The following is a 20,616-nucleotide window of genomic DNA, read 5'->3' on the forward strand; positions in this document are numbered from 1 at the left end:
ACTACTGAAATCATGTATAAATAGAAATAACTATACCGCCTGCATAATGAGAGATTATTGTGGACACAGCTGATAAAAACCATACAACCTTTTTATTATTAAGTCATAGAGAGGTATCAAAATTAAAAAGCAAAATTACAGAAGACTTAACAAAGCTTCTAGGAGCAACAAAGGAAGTGAAAATGGTACTAAGCTCAGGGCAATTATGAACATGGTAGGACACAGGGAGAGCATTGAGCATGTGCTGAAGATACTAGGGGAGAGGATCTGGTGAAATTTTGGTCTTAGACAAGCACCTAGATAAAGAAATAATGGGACAAGACTTCTAAACCAAACTATGTGCTTAAGAGTCATCCTCACCATTGGTGCTGTCTTTGTCACCCTTTCCTTCCTCAGCCTCTTTTTCATCATCCTTGATCAACTCCAACTGGTCCTCTACCCCATTTTCATTTTCATCATCATCCAGTAGATCGCCCTCCTCAGCAAAGTCATCCATAGCACCATCAGATTCCATCTTTATATTAGTCTCATCTTTCTTATGGGAGGTGGTGGTCTACTCCTCTTCAGTCTTACCATTTTTCATCTCCACTGTTTGTTTGCTCTGTTCCTTTTCAATTTTCTCCAAGCTTTCCAGTAAATAATGCACTTTTTGTTTTATCTGTGTCAGTGCCTTCTTAATGGCCTGAAGGTCATCATCTTTCAATTTTCCAGACTTGGATGAAGATCCCCCTGGCCATTGTTAGAATTAAAGCCACTTTTGCCTTTTGAGGAGGCATTTCCTGACTCACACTTGCATTTCAAGGGTACCATAATCTGAGCAGTAAGAGAAAGAGGAGGAAGAACATGTGCTGGTAACTGTCCATCTTGTCATAATAATCACGTTGAAAGTCATAGTCCAAGTCAAAAGAGGACCTGAGCAGAGGGGACAGAGAAAGGTGTTCTGGTACTGATCCGAACATCTCCACTGCAGATCCTTTCACTTGCTTTTCCTTAGTTCAATTTGTCTCTGCAGCCAGATTAATATCTAAAACCTAGCTAGCAATCACTCTTCTACATCCTCACCATGTTAATGCATTTCTCTCATTAACATACTGGACAAAGGCAAAGCCCATATGAATAGAGCAACCCACAATTTTGCCATACTTCAAGAAGATGACCTTCACATCAGATTTCTTCACCACAAGAGTGTTCAGGTTCCCAATGAACACAAGGGAATTCATAAAGCAAGGATCTGTCTTGTTGGTAACATTGCTAGCCATCGTATTTGAAGATAAAGTTGCTGAAAGTGACAAAACCCAGGAGAGGGACAAGAGAAGAGATTCCATTCCAAATCTCCTGCTCCCAGGTTCTATGTGGAGTTGACTGCTGCTTGAGGTCAGCAATGTGGCAGCAACTACTCAGTCTCCATCTCCTCAGAAAATGGCCTGAAGATATTTAAAAAGGAAATTTTCTGGCATTTCCCTTAAGGAAAGTTACTAGGAAGATCTTCAGTATGGCCAGGAATCTGAAATTAAGTGTGTATTCAAGTGGTTCTGGGATGGAGCCACTGGGTCACTCTGAGAAACCCAAAGTCTGAGGCTTATTTTCACTTGGTCTTTGAAGTTTGTTTATACCTAGAATTGTTTTTGCTCAACTCATTACTCAGTTAAATTTGAATTTGAGACAGAGTGAATATTATATCACAACTATGTCTCTCTCTCTCTCTCTCTCTCTCTCTCTCTCTCTCTCTCTATATATATATATATATATATATATATATATATATATAATTTAAGACAGGGTCTAGAGGGTCTCCCTATGTATATCAGACTTGTAGTGATCCTCTTGTTTGTTTGTTTATTTATGTATTTATTTCTGGAACCAGGGATTGAACTCAGGCCCTTGAGCTTGCCAGGCAAGCACTTATTCTATTGAGCTATCTCCTCAATCCTCCTGTTTAAAGCCTCCCAAGTGCTGGGATTACAAGCCTGCACCACCACACCCAGTCTCAATCACAGTCTCAATGAGCCCTGGGGGCTGGATCAGCACAACATTCCATGGATCAAATCCTGGCCACTGTGCTCTGCCTAAACAGGTCCTTTAGTCGCTGAGCTATAGGGCTAGCCCTTGCAACATATATATTTATGCTAAAATATTTATTTGTCATAGATTTGAAATTGAAGTGTACCAGGCATCCTGCAATTCTGTTTCTCTAACCTGAAGCTCTACTCTTTACCTGTCCTGGTACGGCTGTACTACACCATTCCTTCTACACCATTGATGGTTTTTAGTAAACACCTCCTTTGCTTCTGCCTCCAAAGGTGCTGTGGTCAAAGATTTCCTCTGTACTTTAAACCACACTGACCTCCAACTTTGCTTCCTCCAGTATTCACACTATATTTCTCCACATTTCATTGAACTTTTATGACACACCAGCATCTTGATTTTTTCATGTTGGTCAGCCTCCTTTCTCATTCCTAAATTTCTGCTTGCAGGTACTGAATCATTTTTTCTGCATTATTTAAGGAATATAATACCACCTTTTTCAGTAGACCTTTTATGAATCTCATTTGGTTATTGTTCCCTTCTTGGCCTTGGTTGTAAGAATCTTACTTTCTTTCTTCAACCAAAGTAAGAAAGAATCTTACTTTCTTCTATCCTTTCTTTATGATCTATGTATATACTCACTACCACAATCCTTTCATTTTCCTTGGAAGGAGCAAGTCTCATTGATTCATGCACAGCAAGTCGCTGTAATGGTACAGATATTCTCTACAGCAAAAAGTCCAAGTCACTGTGTTGTGTTAATGTGCCTTGCACAGGTCACAGGTAGGCTGAGAAGTGGATTTCCACGAGCTGAGACAATTTCAATTTCAGTTACCAGAAACCCTCTTCTCCAGGAAGCCATCCAAATGTATTTTCTACATCATTCTATATTGTGGTATAGATAAGGAATCTTGGATTTCTGGGTCTCAGTGAAATACATGGACAGATAATCGTTATTTAGCAATATTAACCTTGAGTGAGTTGCTTAACTTCATTGTCAGTTTTCTTGAAGGATTGTTACAAGATTGAATTGGTAATAATCATGAAAACCTTTTACTTTATTTCATTATGACAATAATATCTTGCAAAGACCTATGATAGGGATTATGGGTGATCTAGAAATAAGGCCCTATATCCTTAAAGAGATGTCAGTATAGCTGCACACACACATACACACACACACACACACACACACACACAGACAGAGACAGAGACAGAGACAGAGAGAAAGACAGACAGACAGACAGACAGAGAGATAGAGAGACAGAGACAGAAACAGAGACAGAGACAGAGTTAACAGAGAATTACCAGAACCATCTATGTTTCCTAGAGACTTGCTGCCAAGAAAAGGCGTGAGAAGATTTATAGTATCAGATTACTAAGTGCTGGCTGACCAATAAGGTGGTTAGGAAGTGGGTCTTAAAACATGTGTAAGAATCTCATAGCTAATAAAGGGCCCGAATAAATCAATTTTCAAGAATTATTTGACTGATAAAAGGAAACGAAGATACAAACTCTTTTGAACTTTCCAGGCTAGAATAAATAGCAAGGGGCAAGGGCCAGTGAGATAGCTCAGCTTGCCTTTTAAGGTAATCACAGGGACCAGGGTTTGGTCACAGGTGCCTTGCCAGCACTGTGCCCCCCTCCAGGATGCACTGAGAAGTTCAGGCATGGTGGTGCACCCTATAATCCATGCACTGGGGAGACTATAAACAGGAGAATCACTACAAGTCCTAGCAACATAGTGAGACATGGTACCAAATACATAAATGAAAGAAAAAGGGGGAGAACTTTAAAATTTGACTTATTTTATGATTTTGATACTTAAATGAAAAGTAATTTTGTAGCTGTGTAGCTGAGTTCCTTTTTTTTTTTTTTTTTTTTTTTTTGGCAGAACCAGGGATTGAACTCAGGCCCTTGTGCTTGCCAGGGAAGTGCTTATTCCACTGAGCCATTTCCCCGGCCCCCTGAAAGTAATTTTAATGACATTTCCTTCCTTATGTAGAAAAACAAGACATCCAAAATAAAATTTCCTTTGTTTTTCTCTATTCTGGGTAGGGTTTGTTATCTTTGTCACTTTTATTTACTGCATTTTTTTCTTTCTTATCTTTCATCTTACTTTCTTCTATCCTTTGTTTATGATCAGAATTCATTTAGATACAGAAAGGAGGTGACTAGCTATCAGATTTCTCAGTGCAGGGGCAGGGCAGTTTGCCCCATTGTGATCATCTTCAACTGAAGTTTTTGCTCAGAAGTCATAAAGAAAATGATGAGAAGAGGCAAGTGAGGATGCAGGAGTAGTCTGGAAAGCCCTCTGCCATGTGTGACTCCATGACCCAGTGGGCTGCTTTTTCTCAATACATAGAATTTAAAACTAAGAAGAGTGCACTGAAGAACTTGGAAGTAGTACCTGCCTTTTAAAACTTCCTAGATTTGTCTCAGCAGCAGCAGCTTTAATGTGATGCTGAGAATACATTTCCTTTTAAGATGCATTTGCTATACTGGCCTCTTTGACTTGTGGTTTATCTTAAAATGAGTCAACTTCACTGATATCTTAAAAAACACTTTAGAGTTACAGAATTAGCTCTCATCTCCAACCTGAGTAAAGAACATTTGCTTCCTGTAAATTATTACATAAGCTCAAAACCATTTAGAACATGGAACACTTGATTCTTTCCAGGCACAATCAATGGTATGACATTTTTCCTTTATGTGGTAGACACCACCCTGATTTTGTTCTCTCTGCAATAAATATGTAATCTTTAGTGCATATTATAAGATACAAATATTGCATTACTGAAAACAATGTTTTAGTGGTAAGGACATATAGTTCTACTGATTACAAGGATGTCTATTATTACTAGGTAATTAGTTTAGATGAAAATTTTTCACTGGAGTCCTTGGTAAAGCAAAGAATCCTGTGGTCTGGGAATATTGGTCAGAAGTTTTCATTACATTGTTTGGAAGAAGAAAAAGTTGCCTCAAGCTCTTTCTCTGAATTTCAACATTATTTTACTGAACTTTCCTTAGTCATCTCTCTGCTCTTTCCAGCAGGGTCATGTAGTCATAATCTTTACTGTATCTTCACTACACCTTTCTCATCATCCCAAAGTGAATATCTGTTGGAGGGTGGGATATGTTGTCCAATATCAAACTGCACTCAGAAACCTTACTATATTTCTTGAGACTTCATTCTTGTATCTTCATCAAAGTGGATCCATCCTTTATTTGAATCTGATTTGCTTTAAACTGTTCTGATTAATGGACAATAATTAGGATAATGTGTCAATACAACTTTTCTCTCTCAGTCAATGTAAAGTTAAAAGAACTATGTATCAAATGATATTACTTATAAAATGACATTCATAGGATGAATTTTAGATAATGTACAAGTCTATGGGAAAATATTGTCATTGTTTGTTTCATTAGTTTAGCAGATTATACTTTTAAAATGTGATATACTTTGGGATTTCATGAATACCATGGTGTAGCCACACTTTCCATAAGGCTGGAGGAATCCTGAATACAATTCAGCAATTGTAGGAGGAATGATTTGACTATATATGGTTTGCCTTGTCTAATAAAATGTACTGAGTATAAATCTACAGATTTTAACTATTATCAAGCTATTAATATTTTAAGCTCAATTAGATAGCTCAACCTAAACAGGCAAAAGTTATAACTTTTGTTGTCTAAAAAGAAAAAGAAAAAATGTAATTATTTTATTTAGCTTTGCTCTTCTTGCTTAAAAAAAGGAAATCTTACAGACTGTGTCTTAGGATCCTTTCCAGAGCTTCGATTTATGATGGCATTAATCTGGTAACTCTAGTACAGAATGCAAGGCCTGTTCAATGAGAGTCAGTCCCATTACCTCTTCCTGCAACCACAGAGCACAAAGAATGGTTCTCTTGTGCTTGCTTCCTCACTGGTTCTATATGTCTTAGAGGAAGAGCAACATGCAATCCAATCCCAATTCTCTGTGGCCCTTACCTATACCCTCTCCTAGAAGGACCAGACCTTCCCTTCACACTCACAATGCTATAATTTGGAACTTTGTTCTAAACTAATTGAGTTATATCTTTTGCTAAAATTAGGAGTCGAAGTTCTGCATGACTCAAAACATAAACACTGCAGGTTCAATATCAACCAAGACAAATGGTGAGTTTTTCAGCTAGGATAGATGACATAGTTGGTTTCGGTATCATTTCAGTTTTGGAAGAATTGAATTAGCTTTGTTCCTAGTCATGCATGTATAAACAAAAGACACAAAATATTTTAGTTAGATTTCCTTTGCTGTGACAAAACCCCCAAGGAAAACCATTTAAAAGAAAAAAAGATTTATTTTAACTCAGGGTTTCTGAGATTTCAGTTCATGGTCCTGACCATCCATTGTTTTTAGGTTCTTGGCAAGTTTGAAAAGTACTTCTGTCTAAGGGTTGGCAATGGAAAGCTGCCAATCATATGTCAGCAAGGAAATGGGGAAAGGAAAAGAGCCTGAGGAAAAAAGTGCTGGGTCTAGTGTGAGCCACCATTCATGACTCCATAAGCCATTCTCTTTAAACTCACACAACCTCATTTCTTTCTATGAATCCCATGAAATTATCATCAGTGCATTGATTCTTATAAAGTTAGAATGCTCATGATCCACTCACTTTCCAAAGGCCCATCTTGAAATGTGAGAAACTTTGGTGGACATTTTCGATCTTAACCATAGCACAAAATACTAGGGTTTTGTATACACAACTAAAATTTCTCTTAAAAGAGGGAAGTCTCTCTTTATTAAAATATTGATTGGTAATTTTAAATATTTTTATTTATTTATTTGGTACAGGGTCTTTCTTCTCAGCTCAGACTCATAGAGATTCTCCTACTTCAGCCTTCCCTGCACTGGCATTACAGATGTGCACCACCGTGCCTGGATTCAGGGGCCAGCACAGCAAACCTGAGGTTCTGGGGCTGGCAAGGCATGTGGTACCAGACATCGAACCCAGGTCCTTGTGTTTGCTAGGCAGGAACTTAGACCACTGCACTATCTTTCTAGCCCAAATAATCTTAAATACTGAAATGGAAAGATTAGGGGCTGGAAGAATAGGAAAGAGACACAAAGACAGAAGTGCTTTTTCAACAGAAATGAAAATATAGGTAGATGATTTTTGAAGAAGATGAAAGTAGAGAGCTCAGAAACATTGCTGGAAACTGAGCTTTGAAAAGAAGGTGATTCAAGAAGTTTTCGATGGTAGGAAATGATAAGTGGATTTTAAGAACAGAGATGCCTAACATCTTATTTTAATTTTTTGCTATGATATTAAAGATGTCAAAAATAAAATTTAGAGCAATTCAATAATTTGAAAATGGAGTTTACTCCTTATATTAAGCATTCTTGAAAAATCTACAAGTTTACACCTGGATTGGCTGTTTCTTTCTTGTTGTCTTGGTTTGGTCTGTTTTTGTTGACATGTCATAGAATGCCATAAGTAGCAAAAATGCCTACTCATGTGCTGCATTGTGCACTCCTCAAAAGGAGCTTTGAGGCATTTCTTGTTTCTCACATCTACTGAGGAGCTTTTAGAAATTGCCAGGCCTCTATGAAGCACATTTTGGAATCTACTGAACTGAATTTATTCTGAATTCTTTTCTAGACTAAAAATTCTCTGCTTGTGTGAACAACAAATGCTGCTCTTTGATAACTCTCTTCTTTCATTTTATTGTTTTGGTATCTGGAATTGAATTTAAGGCCTTGAGCATGCAAGGTAGGCACTGAGACTTTGAGCTACATCCTCAGCCCTGATAATTCAATTTTTTCACATATTTAACTTGATTCTATTTTGGAAAGTAAAAACAAAAGCAAGAAAAGAAAATCAGAAAGAAAGATAGAAATGGTAATATAAAGCAAAACATGTGTTATGGATTTTTCAAACAATAGCTGATTAACAATGGTTGATATATTATCCATTTTTATTGTTAAGCAAGAGAAACATGAACAAAAATTTAAGGTTTCTGGGAAGCAAGAAGTAATATGGAATCATATGTCCAATCTTACATGACTATATTTGTTAATATGAGCAATAGATTTGATGATAAATTACTTCTTACACAAAAAATTTGTCATAATCTTTTAGGATGCCATTAGGCCAATGTATTTTATATATCATTTTCATATTTTTGATATGATAATGTTAGCACATTTTCTCCCAAACCATTGCTGTTTCCTACCTTCACTGGCATGTCTCTTAAGCCAAGTATACAGTGCTGCAAAACTACGAAACATCTGGAGTATCCCCCAGTATCTCTATATAATGAACATTGTTCTACAAAAGAGCCAGAGAGCCACAGGAGATGAAGGATTCACTGCAGACCAAATGGGTTATGCATGAAGTCATGTGCCCAAGGGTCTCCACATTCTGTTCTCACTTTCCCACACCAAACATCCTTGCCATTGACTTTTGCCTTGCTTCTCTCTTTCTCCTTTTACTTGCCAGCTTTTATTTCTCCACAGTGTCCAGAATTTATATTTCTAAAATTACAAATAAGATCTTGTTTCGCTGCACATCCGCCAGTGGTTTTCTATGCATATAGAATGAAACTATATGTATTCTCGATGTGTCCTAAAAAGTATCCTAGGATTCTTCAGTTATCTCAGTTTCTTGATACTGTAATGTACACTTCATGAGAACAGAGATTTTATTGGTTTTGTGCATTGTTGTTTCACCAGAAGGTTAATGTCACATACAGCAGTGTTGATAGAATAAAGGTGTTGATATGTAGAGCATCCAGACTGCACACTGACAGAAAGGATAAGGAAACTCTTGCATAGAGGGAGCCATCTTTTTGCATTGATTTGTTTCCTGGAAATATTGAACTCCAATATACCAAAGTAAGTTATTAATTTTCATATATTTTAAGTCCTAGGTATTTACTTCTCTCAGAACTATATTTACACTAGACAAAAAATATATTCTGCCAATGCCTTTGCTTAGACTTATACTGTTCAAAACTGCAAAGAAATATTATTATTATTATTATTATTATTATTAATGTGTAGGAAAGTGAACTATGCTAATTTTAATCATATAAACTAAACACTCCACAAATTCAACCAGTAATATTTTCTTGGAAAAAAAGCTCTCTACATAGTCATCTATTTTTTTCTATTATCATCACACAATAAGAATGTTCTAAAGAGTTTAATTTTCCTACCCTACTGACTGCTTCACATTGTAGATATGATTTTTCTCTTTAATTATATTTTCTACTATGGTAGATCTGTCTACATATCATTAACATTTGAAGTAAATGTTTTATTTTCCCAATGAAAAAAATACCAATCACTAAATGTTTGCATTACCCAAAGCAGTACACAGATTGAGTATAATCTTTATCAGAATTCCAATGGCATTATTCACAAAATTAGAAAATAAATTCTAAGATTTGTGTTGACTACAAAAGATTTCATGAATTTTCAAAGCAAATTTGAAGGTCTGAAGGTGTGCTTAGTGGCACAGCTCTTACTTAGCATGTGTGTAGACCTGATTTGAAGACCCTAAAATTTTTTTGAGAAAAAAAAATCATATGCCTTGATTTCAAATTATATTTTAAAGATGTTATCAAAACATGTTATTAATATATAAGCAGACACATAGATTAACGGAGTAGAGAATACAAAAAATAAAATCTTAACATATAGTCAACTTGTCTTTGACAAGAGAACCAAGAAGATAAAATATAAAAAAATCAAACTTTTCAGTAAGTTGTTCTGGGGAATTTGAGTATTCACATTCAAAAGAATGAAATTGCTACTTTGTATTATCCCCAGCACAATAATAATCTAAAAATAGATAAAACACCTAAATATAAGGCCTGAAATCTTAACACTCTTGAAAGAAAATGCAGAAGCAAATCTTGGCAGTGGCTTTTGTCAAGACTTCAAAGAAATGTCACAACAAAAGTGCAACCTTCTAAAAGAAAAGTAAATAATCAGGACTAAATGTAATTAATAAAGGAAATAATAAAAGAGTAAAAGTCAGCTTATGAATGAGAGATAATATTTGCCAACTATATGTTTGATAAGAAACTACCATCTACAACATAAAAAGAAGCCACAAAGTTCATAAGCAGAAAAAGAATAAGCCAGTTGAGAAATAGGCAAATGTCCTGAATAGACATTCTTCCAGATATATAAAGTAGCCAACAGTTATAGGAAAATGTGTTTAGCATCATTAATCATGAGGATAAATACAAATCATAAACCACAATGCATATTGCCTCACACTTGTGACCATGATAAAAAAAGAAATGACAAGTGGACAAGATTTAGAACAAAAACAAAACTCTTACTAGCAATTATTGGGAATAGAGATTTTTGCCAATACTGTTGAAAAATAGTAAGGAAGTTCCTAATGAAATTCAAAAGAAAGCTACCAATTGACCCAGAAATACCTTTCCTGAGTATATGTTCTCCTGAGCTATCTCCCTGGCAATAATTTACTTTTGTCTTTCAGATCTTTTATGCTTTATCCTTAGGTAGATTTCCTTCATGTTTCCTAGATAATGTCTAAATTTCCTAGAGGTAATATCCCCAGTAGCAGACACCTGGATTCAGAGTTCTCACTAAAAATGGAAGTGTGTCCCATATTTCTGGAAATGTAGAAACTATATTATCAAAATGATTTTAGGTCCAAAAGTGTTATATAAATTTAATCCAGTCCCAATTGAAATATCAGTAGCAGTGTTCACGAAACTAGATCAAATATATCCAATATTCATAGGCAATTAGAAGAGACCCACATAGCAAAAACAATCCTGGGTAACAAAGGCAAAGTAGGAAGCACCATGATTGAATTTCAGGGTACATTACAGAGCTACAGTGATTTAAAATGGCATGCTACTGGCACAGAAACAGACGCATAGGGTGGGGAGATGGCTCAGTGCAATAAGCGCTTTCTTGGCAAGCACAAGGGCCTGAGTTCAATCCCCAGTTCCGCCAGAAAAAAAAAAAGAAAAGAAACAGATGCGTAGATCAGTGGAACAGAGAACACAGAAACAACTCTGAACATAGTCAGCCCACCTGACCTTTGACAAATGGACTGGAAACATACTCTGAAGGAAAGATAATATTTTTAATACATGATGCCAGAAAAATTGGATGTGCACATGCAGAAGATTGAAGATTGACCCATATCTTTCACCATATATTAAATTAAAGTTAAAATAAACCAAATACCTCAGTATTAAAATGGAAATGATTTTATAAAAGACAAAATAGATAAACCTCTTGAAGCCATAAGTTTCTTTTTTTCTTCATCTTTTATTCTGAAACATAGTATATATCTTTATTTAATTTTTCTGTCCATAAAGTTTAGTATTTTCATTTTTATATTTTAATAATTTTATTGAGATAGAAGTAGCAATGAGATAGTTTCAAAACAGGTTAGTAGTACAGTTACAATAATTACTAAACTGCATACTGTTATCTTTGTAAGAGCTGTTCCTAGTACAAGATGCAGACATGATATCTTGTCTAAATACTATTAGCTCAAAACATTCTTTTCATTGAATGAAGAGAAAGTAGCTGCATATTTATGCTATTTTGCATATACAGATATATTTTTTCCACTACAAAATGGTCAATTTATACACTTTTGGTTTATTTTTGTCATAGATGATTATTCCATTGCCATTCATATATTGTACGTGCATAAATTCAGCAGAGTAATCCAATATAGCCCAATAGTTTCTATACTAGTAGTGAGTATCTGTATGACTCAGTGTCACAGGTTGTTGACTTAAGCCTCTTACAGCTCAGCGTGTTAATGTGACTTTACTTTTCATACCTCATTTTTATAGTTTTCGGCTGGGTGGTTAAGACCAAGAATAAGCAAGACTTATATGACAAAGAAACATAACTTTTGTACCTGACATTGTCAGTCAAATACCCTCAGGATTTACCCTGAAACACTGTACGGCAATTTGTAAATCTTTTATCAGTGTCAGCCATAGGGGTGAGTCATGGCCCTTGCATGACCAATTTGCTCTCTGAGAAAGCCTGAAAGAATGTTTTCTTTCCACGTGACTCTCCTTAGACACACTTTACATTATGATCACTTTCCTCTGTCGCCCCATAATCTCCTTGATCAGAAAATTTGGGACACAACTGAGTTACAGGATGTTACAGTACAGGTTCTCCTATGTCTTGAGTCTTCACTGGCCTTCAAAACCTAGAATCAAAATGTGGGATGCAATTGCAGCTCTTCTTTTTCCTCTAATTTTTGGTCTAAAAACTTAAGTTATTAGCCTTCCAGAAGTTCAATGATATTATTGACCTGTAACATAGGCAGTTGAGTTAACCTCACTGTCTGTCTGTGTATCAAATATCTCAGACGTAACATGGAACAGGTTTTTTCTATCAAGTATTGATATGTTAAACTTTAAACCCTTACAGAACATGAAGAAAAAAAGGAAGCAAAATTTAAAAAAAGAAAAATATTTAAAAACATAGGAATAAACAATTACATATTTTTACACAGAAATTTAGAAATCTATCCATATAGAATGACAGTCCAATAACATTGTTGCTTGTTTTCATTTATAATTCCTCACATTTTAAAAATAAATATTTAGTTGAGAGACAGTATGGCAGTAATTGCTATTACATAACAAGCAGTATGAATTTAGAAGACCAGAAAGAGAGGCATTCCAAGCATGACCCTTGTATTACCCATTGCTATCTTCAGTGCAGTTTCTTAGTTCGTAGGTATAAGCATATGCAGTTAGTCAGAGTCAAAATCCTAACAATTGACTTCTAGTTTCAAAAAACCTGCTGAAGATTCTCAGGATCATTGCCTTAACTAGCTTGTGCATACAAATGTATGGCTTTGCCCCTGTCATGTTTCCAAGCTTTTCATCTTGTCCTTTCTTCATTCTTTAATCCCTAATTTCTCAATTTTTTAAAATTGTGTTATACCTTTATATTTTTATTTCTTCTTTTGAGTTATTATACTAGGGAGATTATACAATATTTATATATCTGCATCTGGTTTATTGCACTTATGAGTATATTTTCAAGTGACTTACACTTGAATATAATACCTTTGAATTTATCATTCTTTATAGCTGAGTAATACTCCATTGTATAAAAATATAGCATCTTTTTCATCCATTCCTCAGGTGATGGGCATCTTGTTTGTTTCCAAGATTTGGCTATCAGAAATTGTGCTGCTATAAACATAGCTGATATACATCACTATGACATGATGTTTTCAGTTCCTCTGGGAAAATTCCCAGTAGGGGGCTAGCTGGTTTAAATGGGATTTCCAGTCTTACTTTTTTAATGTGTCTCTACACTATTTTCCACTTGGCTGCACCAATCTACATTCCAACCAGCAGTGGAGAAGGATTTCTTTTTCCCCACAACATTTGTTTTTGGTTGATTTCTTTTTGATAGCCATTCTTTCTGGGGTGAGATGTTATCTCAGTATTGTTTTAATTTGCATTTCATGGATGTCTACTGATGCAGAGCATTATTTCATGTATTTATTCGCTTCTTTAATTTCATCCACTGAGAAGTCTGTATTCATCTCAGATGCCCATTTCTGGATGGGGTCTTTAAATTTTGGGGCCCAAATGTTTTTTAGATATTTATAAATTCTAGAGAGCAAACCTTTGCCTGAGTGCTTATTAGTTAAGGGTTTTTCCAAATTTGTGGGTTGTCTTCAGTTTGTTGTAATTTCTTTTGACGTGTAAAAGCTTCTCAATAAGAGGAGGTCCAGGTTGTTGATTCTTTCAAGTATTACCCTTGCAATTTGATTTTTGTTCACGAACTCTTTGCTTACCCCTGTGTCTTGAAGAGTTCCTCCTCCTTTCTCTTCCAGGAGATTTGATGTTTCGATTGTATTGTTTAGATCTTTAATCCATTTTTATTTTGCCTTAGTGCATGGTGATAGACCTGAGTCCAGTTTTAGTTTTCAGCATTTAGAGAGCTAGGTTTTTCAGCCCCAATTGTTAACGAAGCTATGTTTCTTCCAGTAAGCATATTTTGCCCCTTTGTCAAAGATAAGGTGGATGAGTGCTTTTGTAGAGGCTTATGCATCTTCTCATCTATTCTATTGATCCTCAAGTCCATTTTGTTGCCAATACCAGACTGATTTTTATCACAATAGTTTGTAGTATAATATCAAGTCAGGAATTGTAATGCCTCCTGCCATCTCTTTTTGTTCAGAACTGCCTTTGCTATTCTAGGTCTTTCTGGTTCCATATAAATTTTAGATATGATATCTCTAGGTCTGTGAAGTATGTTGGTGTAATTTGATAGGGATTTAATTAAATCTGTACAGCAATTTTGGAAGTATGGCCATCCTCACATTGTTGGTTTTTCCTATCCAGGAGCAGGGAATATCTTTCCATTTTCTGAACTCCTCTATGATCTCTTTTTTCGGACTACTGTTATTTTCATTGAATAGATCTTTGAATTCTTTAGTTGTATTAATTCCATGGTATTTCATTTTCTGCGGTGCTATTATAAAAGTTATTGTTTCTCTAATTTCCTTCTCAGTGTGTTTGTTATCTGTGTAGAGGAATGCTCTTGACTTTTGGGTATTGACTTTATATCCTGCTATAGTACTGAATTTCTGTATTAATTCTAGTAGCTTCTTGCTGGAGATTTTTTGGGTCTTCCAAGTAAAGTATCATGTCATCTGCAAATACTGATTCTTTACCTATTTTTATTCCTTTTCTCTCTCTTGTCTAATGGCTCTAGTTAATGATTCATGAACTATATTGAATAGGAGTGTCAATAGATGATATTCTTGTCTTGTACCAGATCTGAAAGTAAAAGATTTCAGTTTTTCCCCATTTAGAATTATGTTAGCTGTTGGGTTGTCATAGATGGCTGTTACCAGATTGAAGTAGAGGCCAACTACTCCAATTTTCTGTAGGATTTTGAACATGAATGAGTGTTGGACTTTGTCAAATGCCTTTTCTGCATCAATTGAGATGATCATATGGGTTTTGGATTTGGCTGTATTCATTTAGTGTATTACATTTGTAGATTTGCATATATTGAACCATCCTTGCATCCTACCTGTTCATGGTGTATAATCATCTTGATGATTTGTTGTATTCTATTTACTAGGATTTTATTGAGGATTTTTGCATCTATATTCATGTGGGAGATTGGCTTGTAGTTCTCTTTGTGTGTGTGTGTGTGTGTGTGTGTGTGTGTGTGTGTGTGTGTGTTTTCCTGGGTTTGGTATGAGGGACTTGCCTCCAGGAACGATTTTGCGAGGATTGTTTCCCTTCCAATTTCATGAAGAATTTGAGGAGTATAGGAATTATACCTTCTGTAAATTTCTTGTAGAATTCAGTGTACTTTGTTGGTAGGTTTTTGTTTAATTAAATTTCATATTCCATTGGCTGTTGTTGAATTATTGGGAGTTGTTATATCTTCTTGATTCAGTTTTGGTAATTTGTACCTCTCTAGGATTCTGTCCCTTTCTTCTGCGTATTCTATTCTGTGAGAGCAAAGATTCTCCAAGTAGCTATTGATAATCTTTGAATTTCCACTGTGTCTGTGGTAATTACATCCTTTTCATTCTTTACTGCTTGTATTTGAATTTTTACTTTCCTCTTTTGGGTGAGGTTAGCTAGGGGCTTATCAATTTTATTTAATCATTCAAAGAACGAGCTTTTGATTCGTTAATTCTTTGATCTGTTTTCTTCGCCTCAATTGAATTAATTTCTGCTCTGATCTTGAACCCATAAGTTTATACAAGCTCTTTCTGAACATAATCCAAATTATATAATAAATAATAGCAAGAATCAACACAGGGAATTATGGTAAATGAAAATTTTCTACAGAGCAACAATCAAAATTGTAGAGAAGAAATCCTACATAATGGAAGAAAATTTTTGCCAGTTACACTTTTGACATAGAAGTAATACCTGTCTTGGACAGAAGCTTCCTTCCCAATAAAAATATTCTGCTCTTCTCATAAAAGTCTTTTTGCCTGAAAAAAACTCTTCCCAGATAGTTTCCCAGCTCATTTGCCTTATAATTTTCTTTACATAGCTGCTCAGAGGAATTTTAGTCAGTGAAGTGCAGTGTTTCTTCCTCTGACATATAACTACAGAATATTACTATTGATGGAGCAATTCTTCAATTTCTCACCAATCTTTTGTGGTTTTAATTGTATGGGTCTTGGACACCATTTGTCCAATTTACCATTACTATTTCAAACTTTTGATGTAATATTTATTGGATATCAATATTTGGTGTTTCCTATTCACATGATATCTAGAGATACAGAAAACACATTTGAGAAAATTCAATGTCAATTCTTTTTTTTTTTTTTGGAACCAGGGATTCAACTCAGGCCATTGCGCTTGCCAGGGAAGTGCTTATTCCACTGAGCCACCTCCCTGGCCCCCTATGTCAATTCTTTATAATATTTTTCATAATAAAAATTGAAATTTCTCATTTTCATAAACCACTTTGACAAAACCCCTAAAACTGACAGTCAATTAATGGCAGAAAAAATGAATTCTCCTTAACATCAGAAACCAGATTATTCAACAATGTGTGTGTTTTTGTGTTTGTGTGTGTGTGTGTGTAGATGAAGGTAACAAAATGGGGCTAGGAAAATATCTCAGTGGAATAAGCGCTTGCCTGGCTAGTGCAAGGTCCTGAGTTTGATCCCTGTACCAGCAAAAAAGAAAAAAAAATACCTGTATTCTGGTGGCCTGTGGAAAGGAGCAGTTAATTCTTGAATTTTTAATTTTTTATGTTTTCCCCCAATTTCACATGCATATATATCTAGTAATCTAATCAACTAATTTGAAGGCAACACTATGCAATATAATAAATATTGTCCAGTTTGTATTATTTTGTTCAGTGAAATTCTTTATCATCTTTAATGTTAATAAAATCATTATTTTGTTTTCTCTTTTAAAAATAAAAATTAAAAAAAGAAATGCCATACATCCAGATTAGAAAGGAAGAATGAAAACTATCTTTACTTACAAATGACATGCTAGTTTGTATAGGAAACTGAGTACAATCTACTTAAAAGACAAGCCTAACAAATGAGTTGAAGAAATTTTGAAAATATAAGATCAGAATATAAAAATCAGTTGGGTTAGTACCAAAGATATGCAAGTCCTGGATATGAAAAACTGTAAAACTTTTCATATGGGTAAGAAGTTCTATAGACAAAGTGCAAATGCAATGAGCAATTTACAAATAAAATTTAAAAAATTACTTTAGTATCATATTAAAATATAAAAAACATAGGTTTTCACTTTGCTGAGATTAATTAAACCTTATCAGAATCAACATATCAGCTTTTAGTTATATCTTCAGTCTCATTGTGTTAAAATTTTGTTGACAATATTTACATTTATGTTCATGAAAAATGCTTGCCTTTATTCTTTTTAAATGTTTTTGTATGGTTTTGTTGATGCTTCTTCAAATGAACTGGAAAGGGACTAACGATATGGTTCAGTTGTCTCTAATTAATGTTTTGAGCCTAGGAATCCAATTACATTAACTGTTTCAATGTACCTGCTTAACATATGTGTTACTTTTAAAAGTTTGTAAGTACTTTTTCTTTCATTGTATGTTATGCTTCTGCTTGTTTGCATGAATGCAAGTTTTCATTGGATAAGAGACTCTGTTATAGCATTTTGAATGCTGACACTTTTAGACACTTTTAGCTTAATTCTCAGCTGATGCTTTATTACTTAGAAGTAGAGTTATGTATCAATTTGGATAGGGCTATGCTCTGAAACATAGGATAGTCAGATGTTTTCCATCATTTTCAAGGGAAAGGGAATAACAGAATCTGCTAAAGAGACAGGAATTCATATTTTTTTGTCCCTCAGTTTACTGTCTGGCGGGATTCTATGTTCTCTTATCAACATTTTGTGAATGTCACAGTGTATGATGCTCACACAAATTCAAATGGCTAGAATATAATTAGGTGATATAACCTTATGGGACCACTGTTGTATTTGCTGTCTGTCTTTGACTGGAATACGGACACATTCTTAGCAGGCAAACATCTAGTTTGCTCCTTCACAGTTTGTCATTAGGATTATGAGTATACTGTAGTATTTAGAGAAGGGTAACTATTTTCAACAACTCTTTTTAAAAAATTTCTTTGTGCTTTACTCTATTGTTGTGGGTTAGGGTTTTTCAAGGGGAACAACACAATACAGAACACATATATTATAAGGTGATTTATAGTACTCACTCAAAGAATGATACACAAAGAGTGAAATAAATCCATTCACCTGCTAAAGAACAAAGAAGCCAGATGAAGGCCAGGATCCCATGATAATATTCTGCATGAGTGTAGCTGAAGACCTAGAGCTCATAGTAGTGACTCCCACAGTCCAACTGGAGGCTTAAAGCGCATGACAATGTCTCATTCAAGCCTTCTTCATGGATATGCACTGGGAAGTTCCAAAGATCAGTGGTGGAATCTAAAATGTCTGTGCCAGTAGGATGAAGGATCTGTGCTAGCAGGCAGCTAGGGTCTGCGCTGGAGCCAGGAAATGACATGCAAAGTAAGAGCCAGAGTTCTCCTGAAAAGTAGCACAGCCATTCTCTGCAAAAGTGAGATCCTGATATCCTCCAAGTTTGAAAGCAACTAAGCTCCTATCACAAAAACCAATGTAACAAGCTTCTCCAAGATATTGAGCAGTGCGCCATCTTCCCATCTGGAGTCAAGAAATGATGCTCAACATGAGGACCAGAGTTCATGAAAAATGAACTATAGCCATTCTCAGTGACAACAAAGTCCTAAGCTCCTCCTATGAGAACAGCCAGATACATAGGGAAAGCCAGCATGACAAGGTCTTCCAGGAGAATAGCCCAAGAGAACCATATCTACCTAACAGTTTCCCAACAGCATCTCCATACAGCTTCCCTAACAGCCTTTAAACCTTTTCCTCTCCAGTTCTACCTCAGGTCTGTCTCCCACACACAGAATCATGCTAATTCAGCTCAGCTGGATGTTACCAGTTCACTACCACTTGTCAGTGCGCTGCACCTATGTTTCACAAATTATAAGTTTTTGTAGTTGTTGTGAACAAGCATCATTCCCCATATTATGTAAATGCTGCTGGGACCTGGTTCCTCCAATCATTTTAACTAGTTCTTTTACTGAAGTCAGGTAATTTTATTGTATGTATGCATTGGTCAGAACTCAAAAGGAAACTACCAACCACTTCATTAGAAATATCTGTAGTTTTTTCTGCAATGTCTACCTGATCTAAAATTTGCCTTGAAATTCTAACAGATGTAATTCACCTTTACTTCATCTCTGTTTCTTTCACCCAGGGAATCCCCTGGATTTCACTGGGTTATACTTTTCTATGCTTCACCTTGGAATTCTCTTAAGAAAGATGTAGATGCTCTCAGCCTTAAAAAATGATGCATCATCTATTTTGACCAGTTTTTATTTGTTTCAGGTAATTACATATCTGGTTCATGTTATTCTATTTTTGTTAAAAACAAAATCTATTCATTTTTTATTACAATGTTTAACTTGTTTTATTTTATTAGTGTCTGAAAACCCAATATGGCATAGATGGATTTTATATTTTTTAAGAATTTCTTCTTTCTCCAGCTACTATATTGGTAATTTCTGAGTTATTATGTATATGAATATATTAACAAATAAGTTATATTATTCATTTTTGGGGCACTAGGTTTCTTAATAAAGATACAGAGCTTGGCTATTTTCCTGATATAGTAAAATTAAGAATAGCATGTTTTTATAAAAAGTATATGGAACAGAAAATAATAAAATGAGAAGTAAAAGGTTCTCTTTAATTGCTTTAATACATGACCAGGCTCTCTTCCAAAGCTATATATTATTACTTTTTCAGAGTTTATGCATATTCTAGAAAATACCTGGATATGTTTTAATCCAATTGTATTACCTTTATTTATATGGTTCATTTGATTATAAGAAATATGTCAATCACTTTCTTTTATGGCATATAGCAATGTTACATATTCTATATTAATTGTTAATCATGTATTAAATTTTGTTGAGAATTATTAATTGTCAGATTGAACATTTTTCTTGTTGTCTTCACAATATTAAATAGATCGAGGTGCAGAGCTTTTCTGGAGCCATTTAAGAAGTTTGAACAATTGTAGACAGACTCCAGTAAGATGTGACCTTCCTTAGGCCCAAGTATACAGGTGGAGAGCTTCTACTGGTGCTGCTCCAAACCTTTAAGAACTTGGGAAAACTCTGAGTCGCCTGTGGATGCATGAGATCTGTGATCAGTGGTCCCAGCTCAAGCAGGTGTGGAAATTTCTTGGAGCCACTTAAGAATTTTGACACTCTTTGTTCAACCTGTGGGACTCTGGGTGATCACTGGGAACTTCTAAAATGCCCAAATGCAGGAGTAAAAGGCAATTTCAACCCTCTAGCCCACCCAGAACAAATCCAGGAGACAAAGACATACAAGAATTACATAGCTGAAATCTCTGAAATGATAGCAACTGAACTAAAGAAATGAGTCCATCAGGCTATAGAAAAAATAAGAACATAAATTATCTCTCAGGTCCAAAAAAGAAAA

The 20,616-nt window shown here is 35.1% G+C and overlaps 1 pseudogene; it reads right to left on the reverse strand.

Annotated features, from left to right (window-relative positions):
* Window positions 1-343: 343 nt before the first annotated feature.
* LOC101567955 lies at window positions 344-1,259 on the reverse strand (annotated as a pseudogene).
* Window positions 1,260-20,616: the final 19,357 nt, after the last annotated feature.

This window comes from Octodon degus, unplaced genomic scaffold (genome assembly GCF_000260255.1).
Source record: "Octodon degus isolate 3935 unplaced genomic scaffold, OctDeg1.0 scaffold00152, whole genome shotgun sequence".
NCBI lineage: Eukaryota > Metazoa > Chordata > Mammalia > Rodentia > Octodontidae > Octodon > Octodon degus.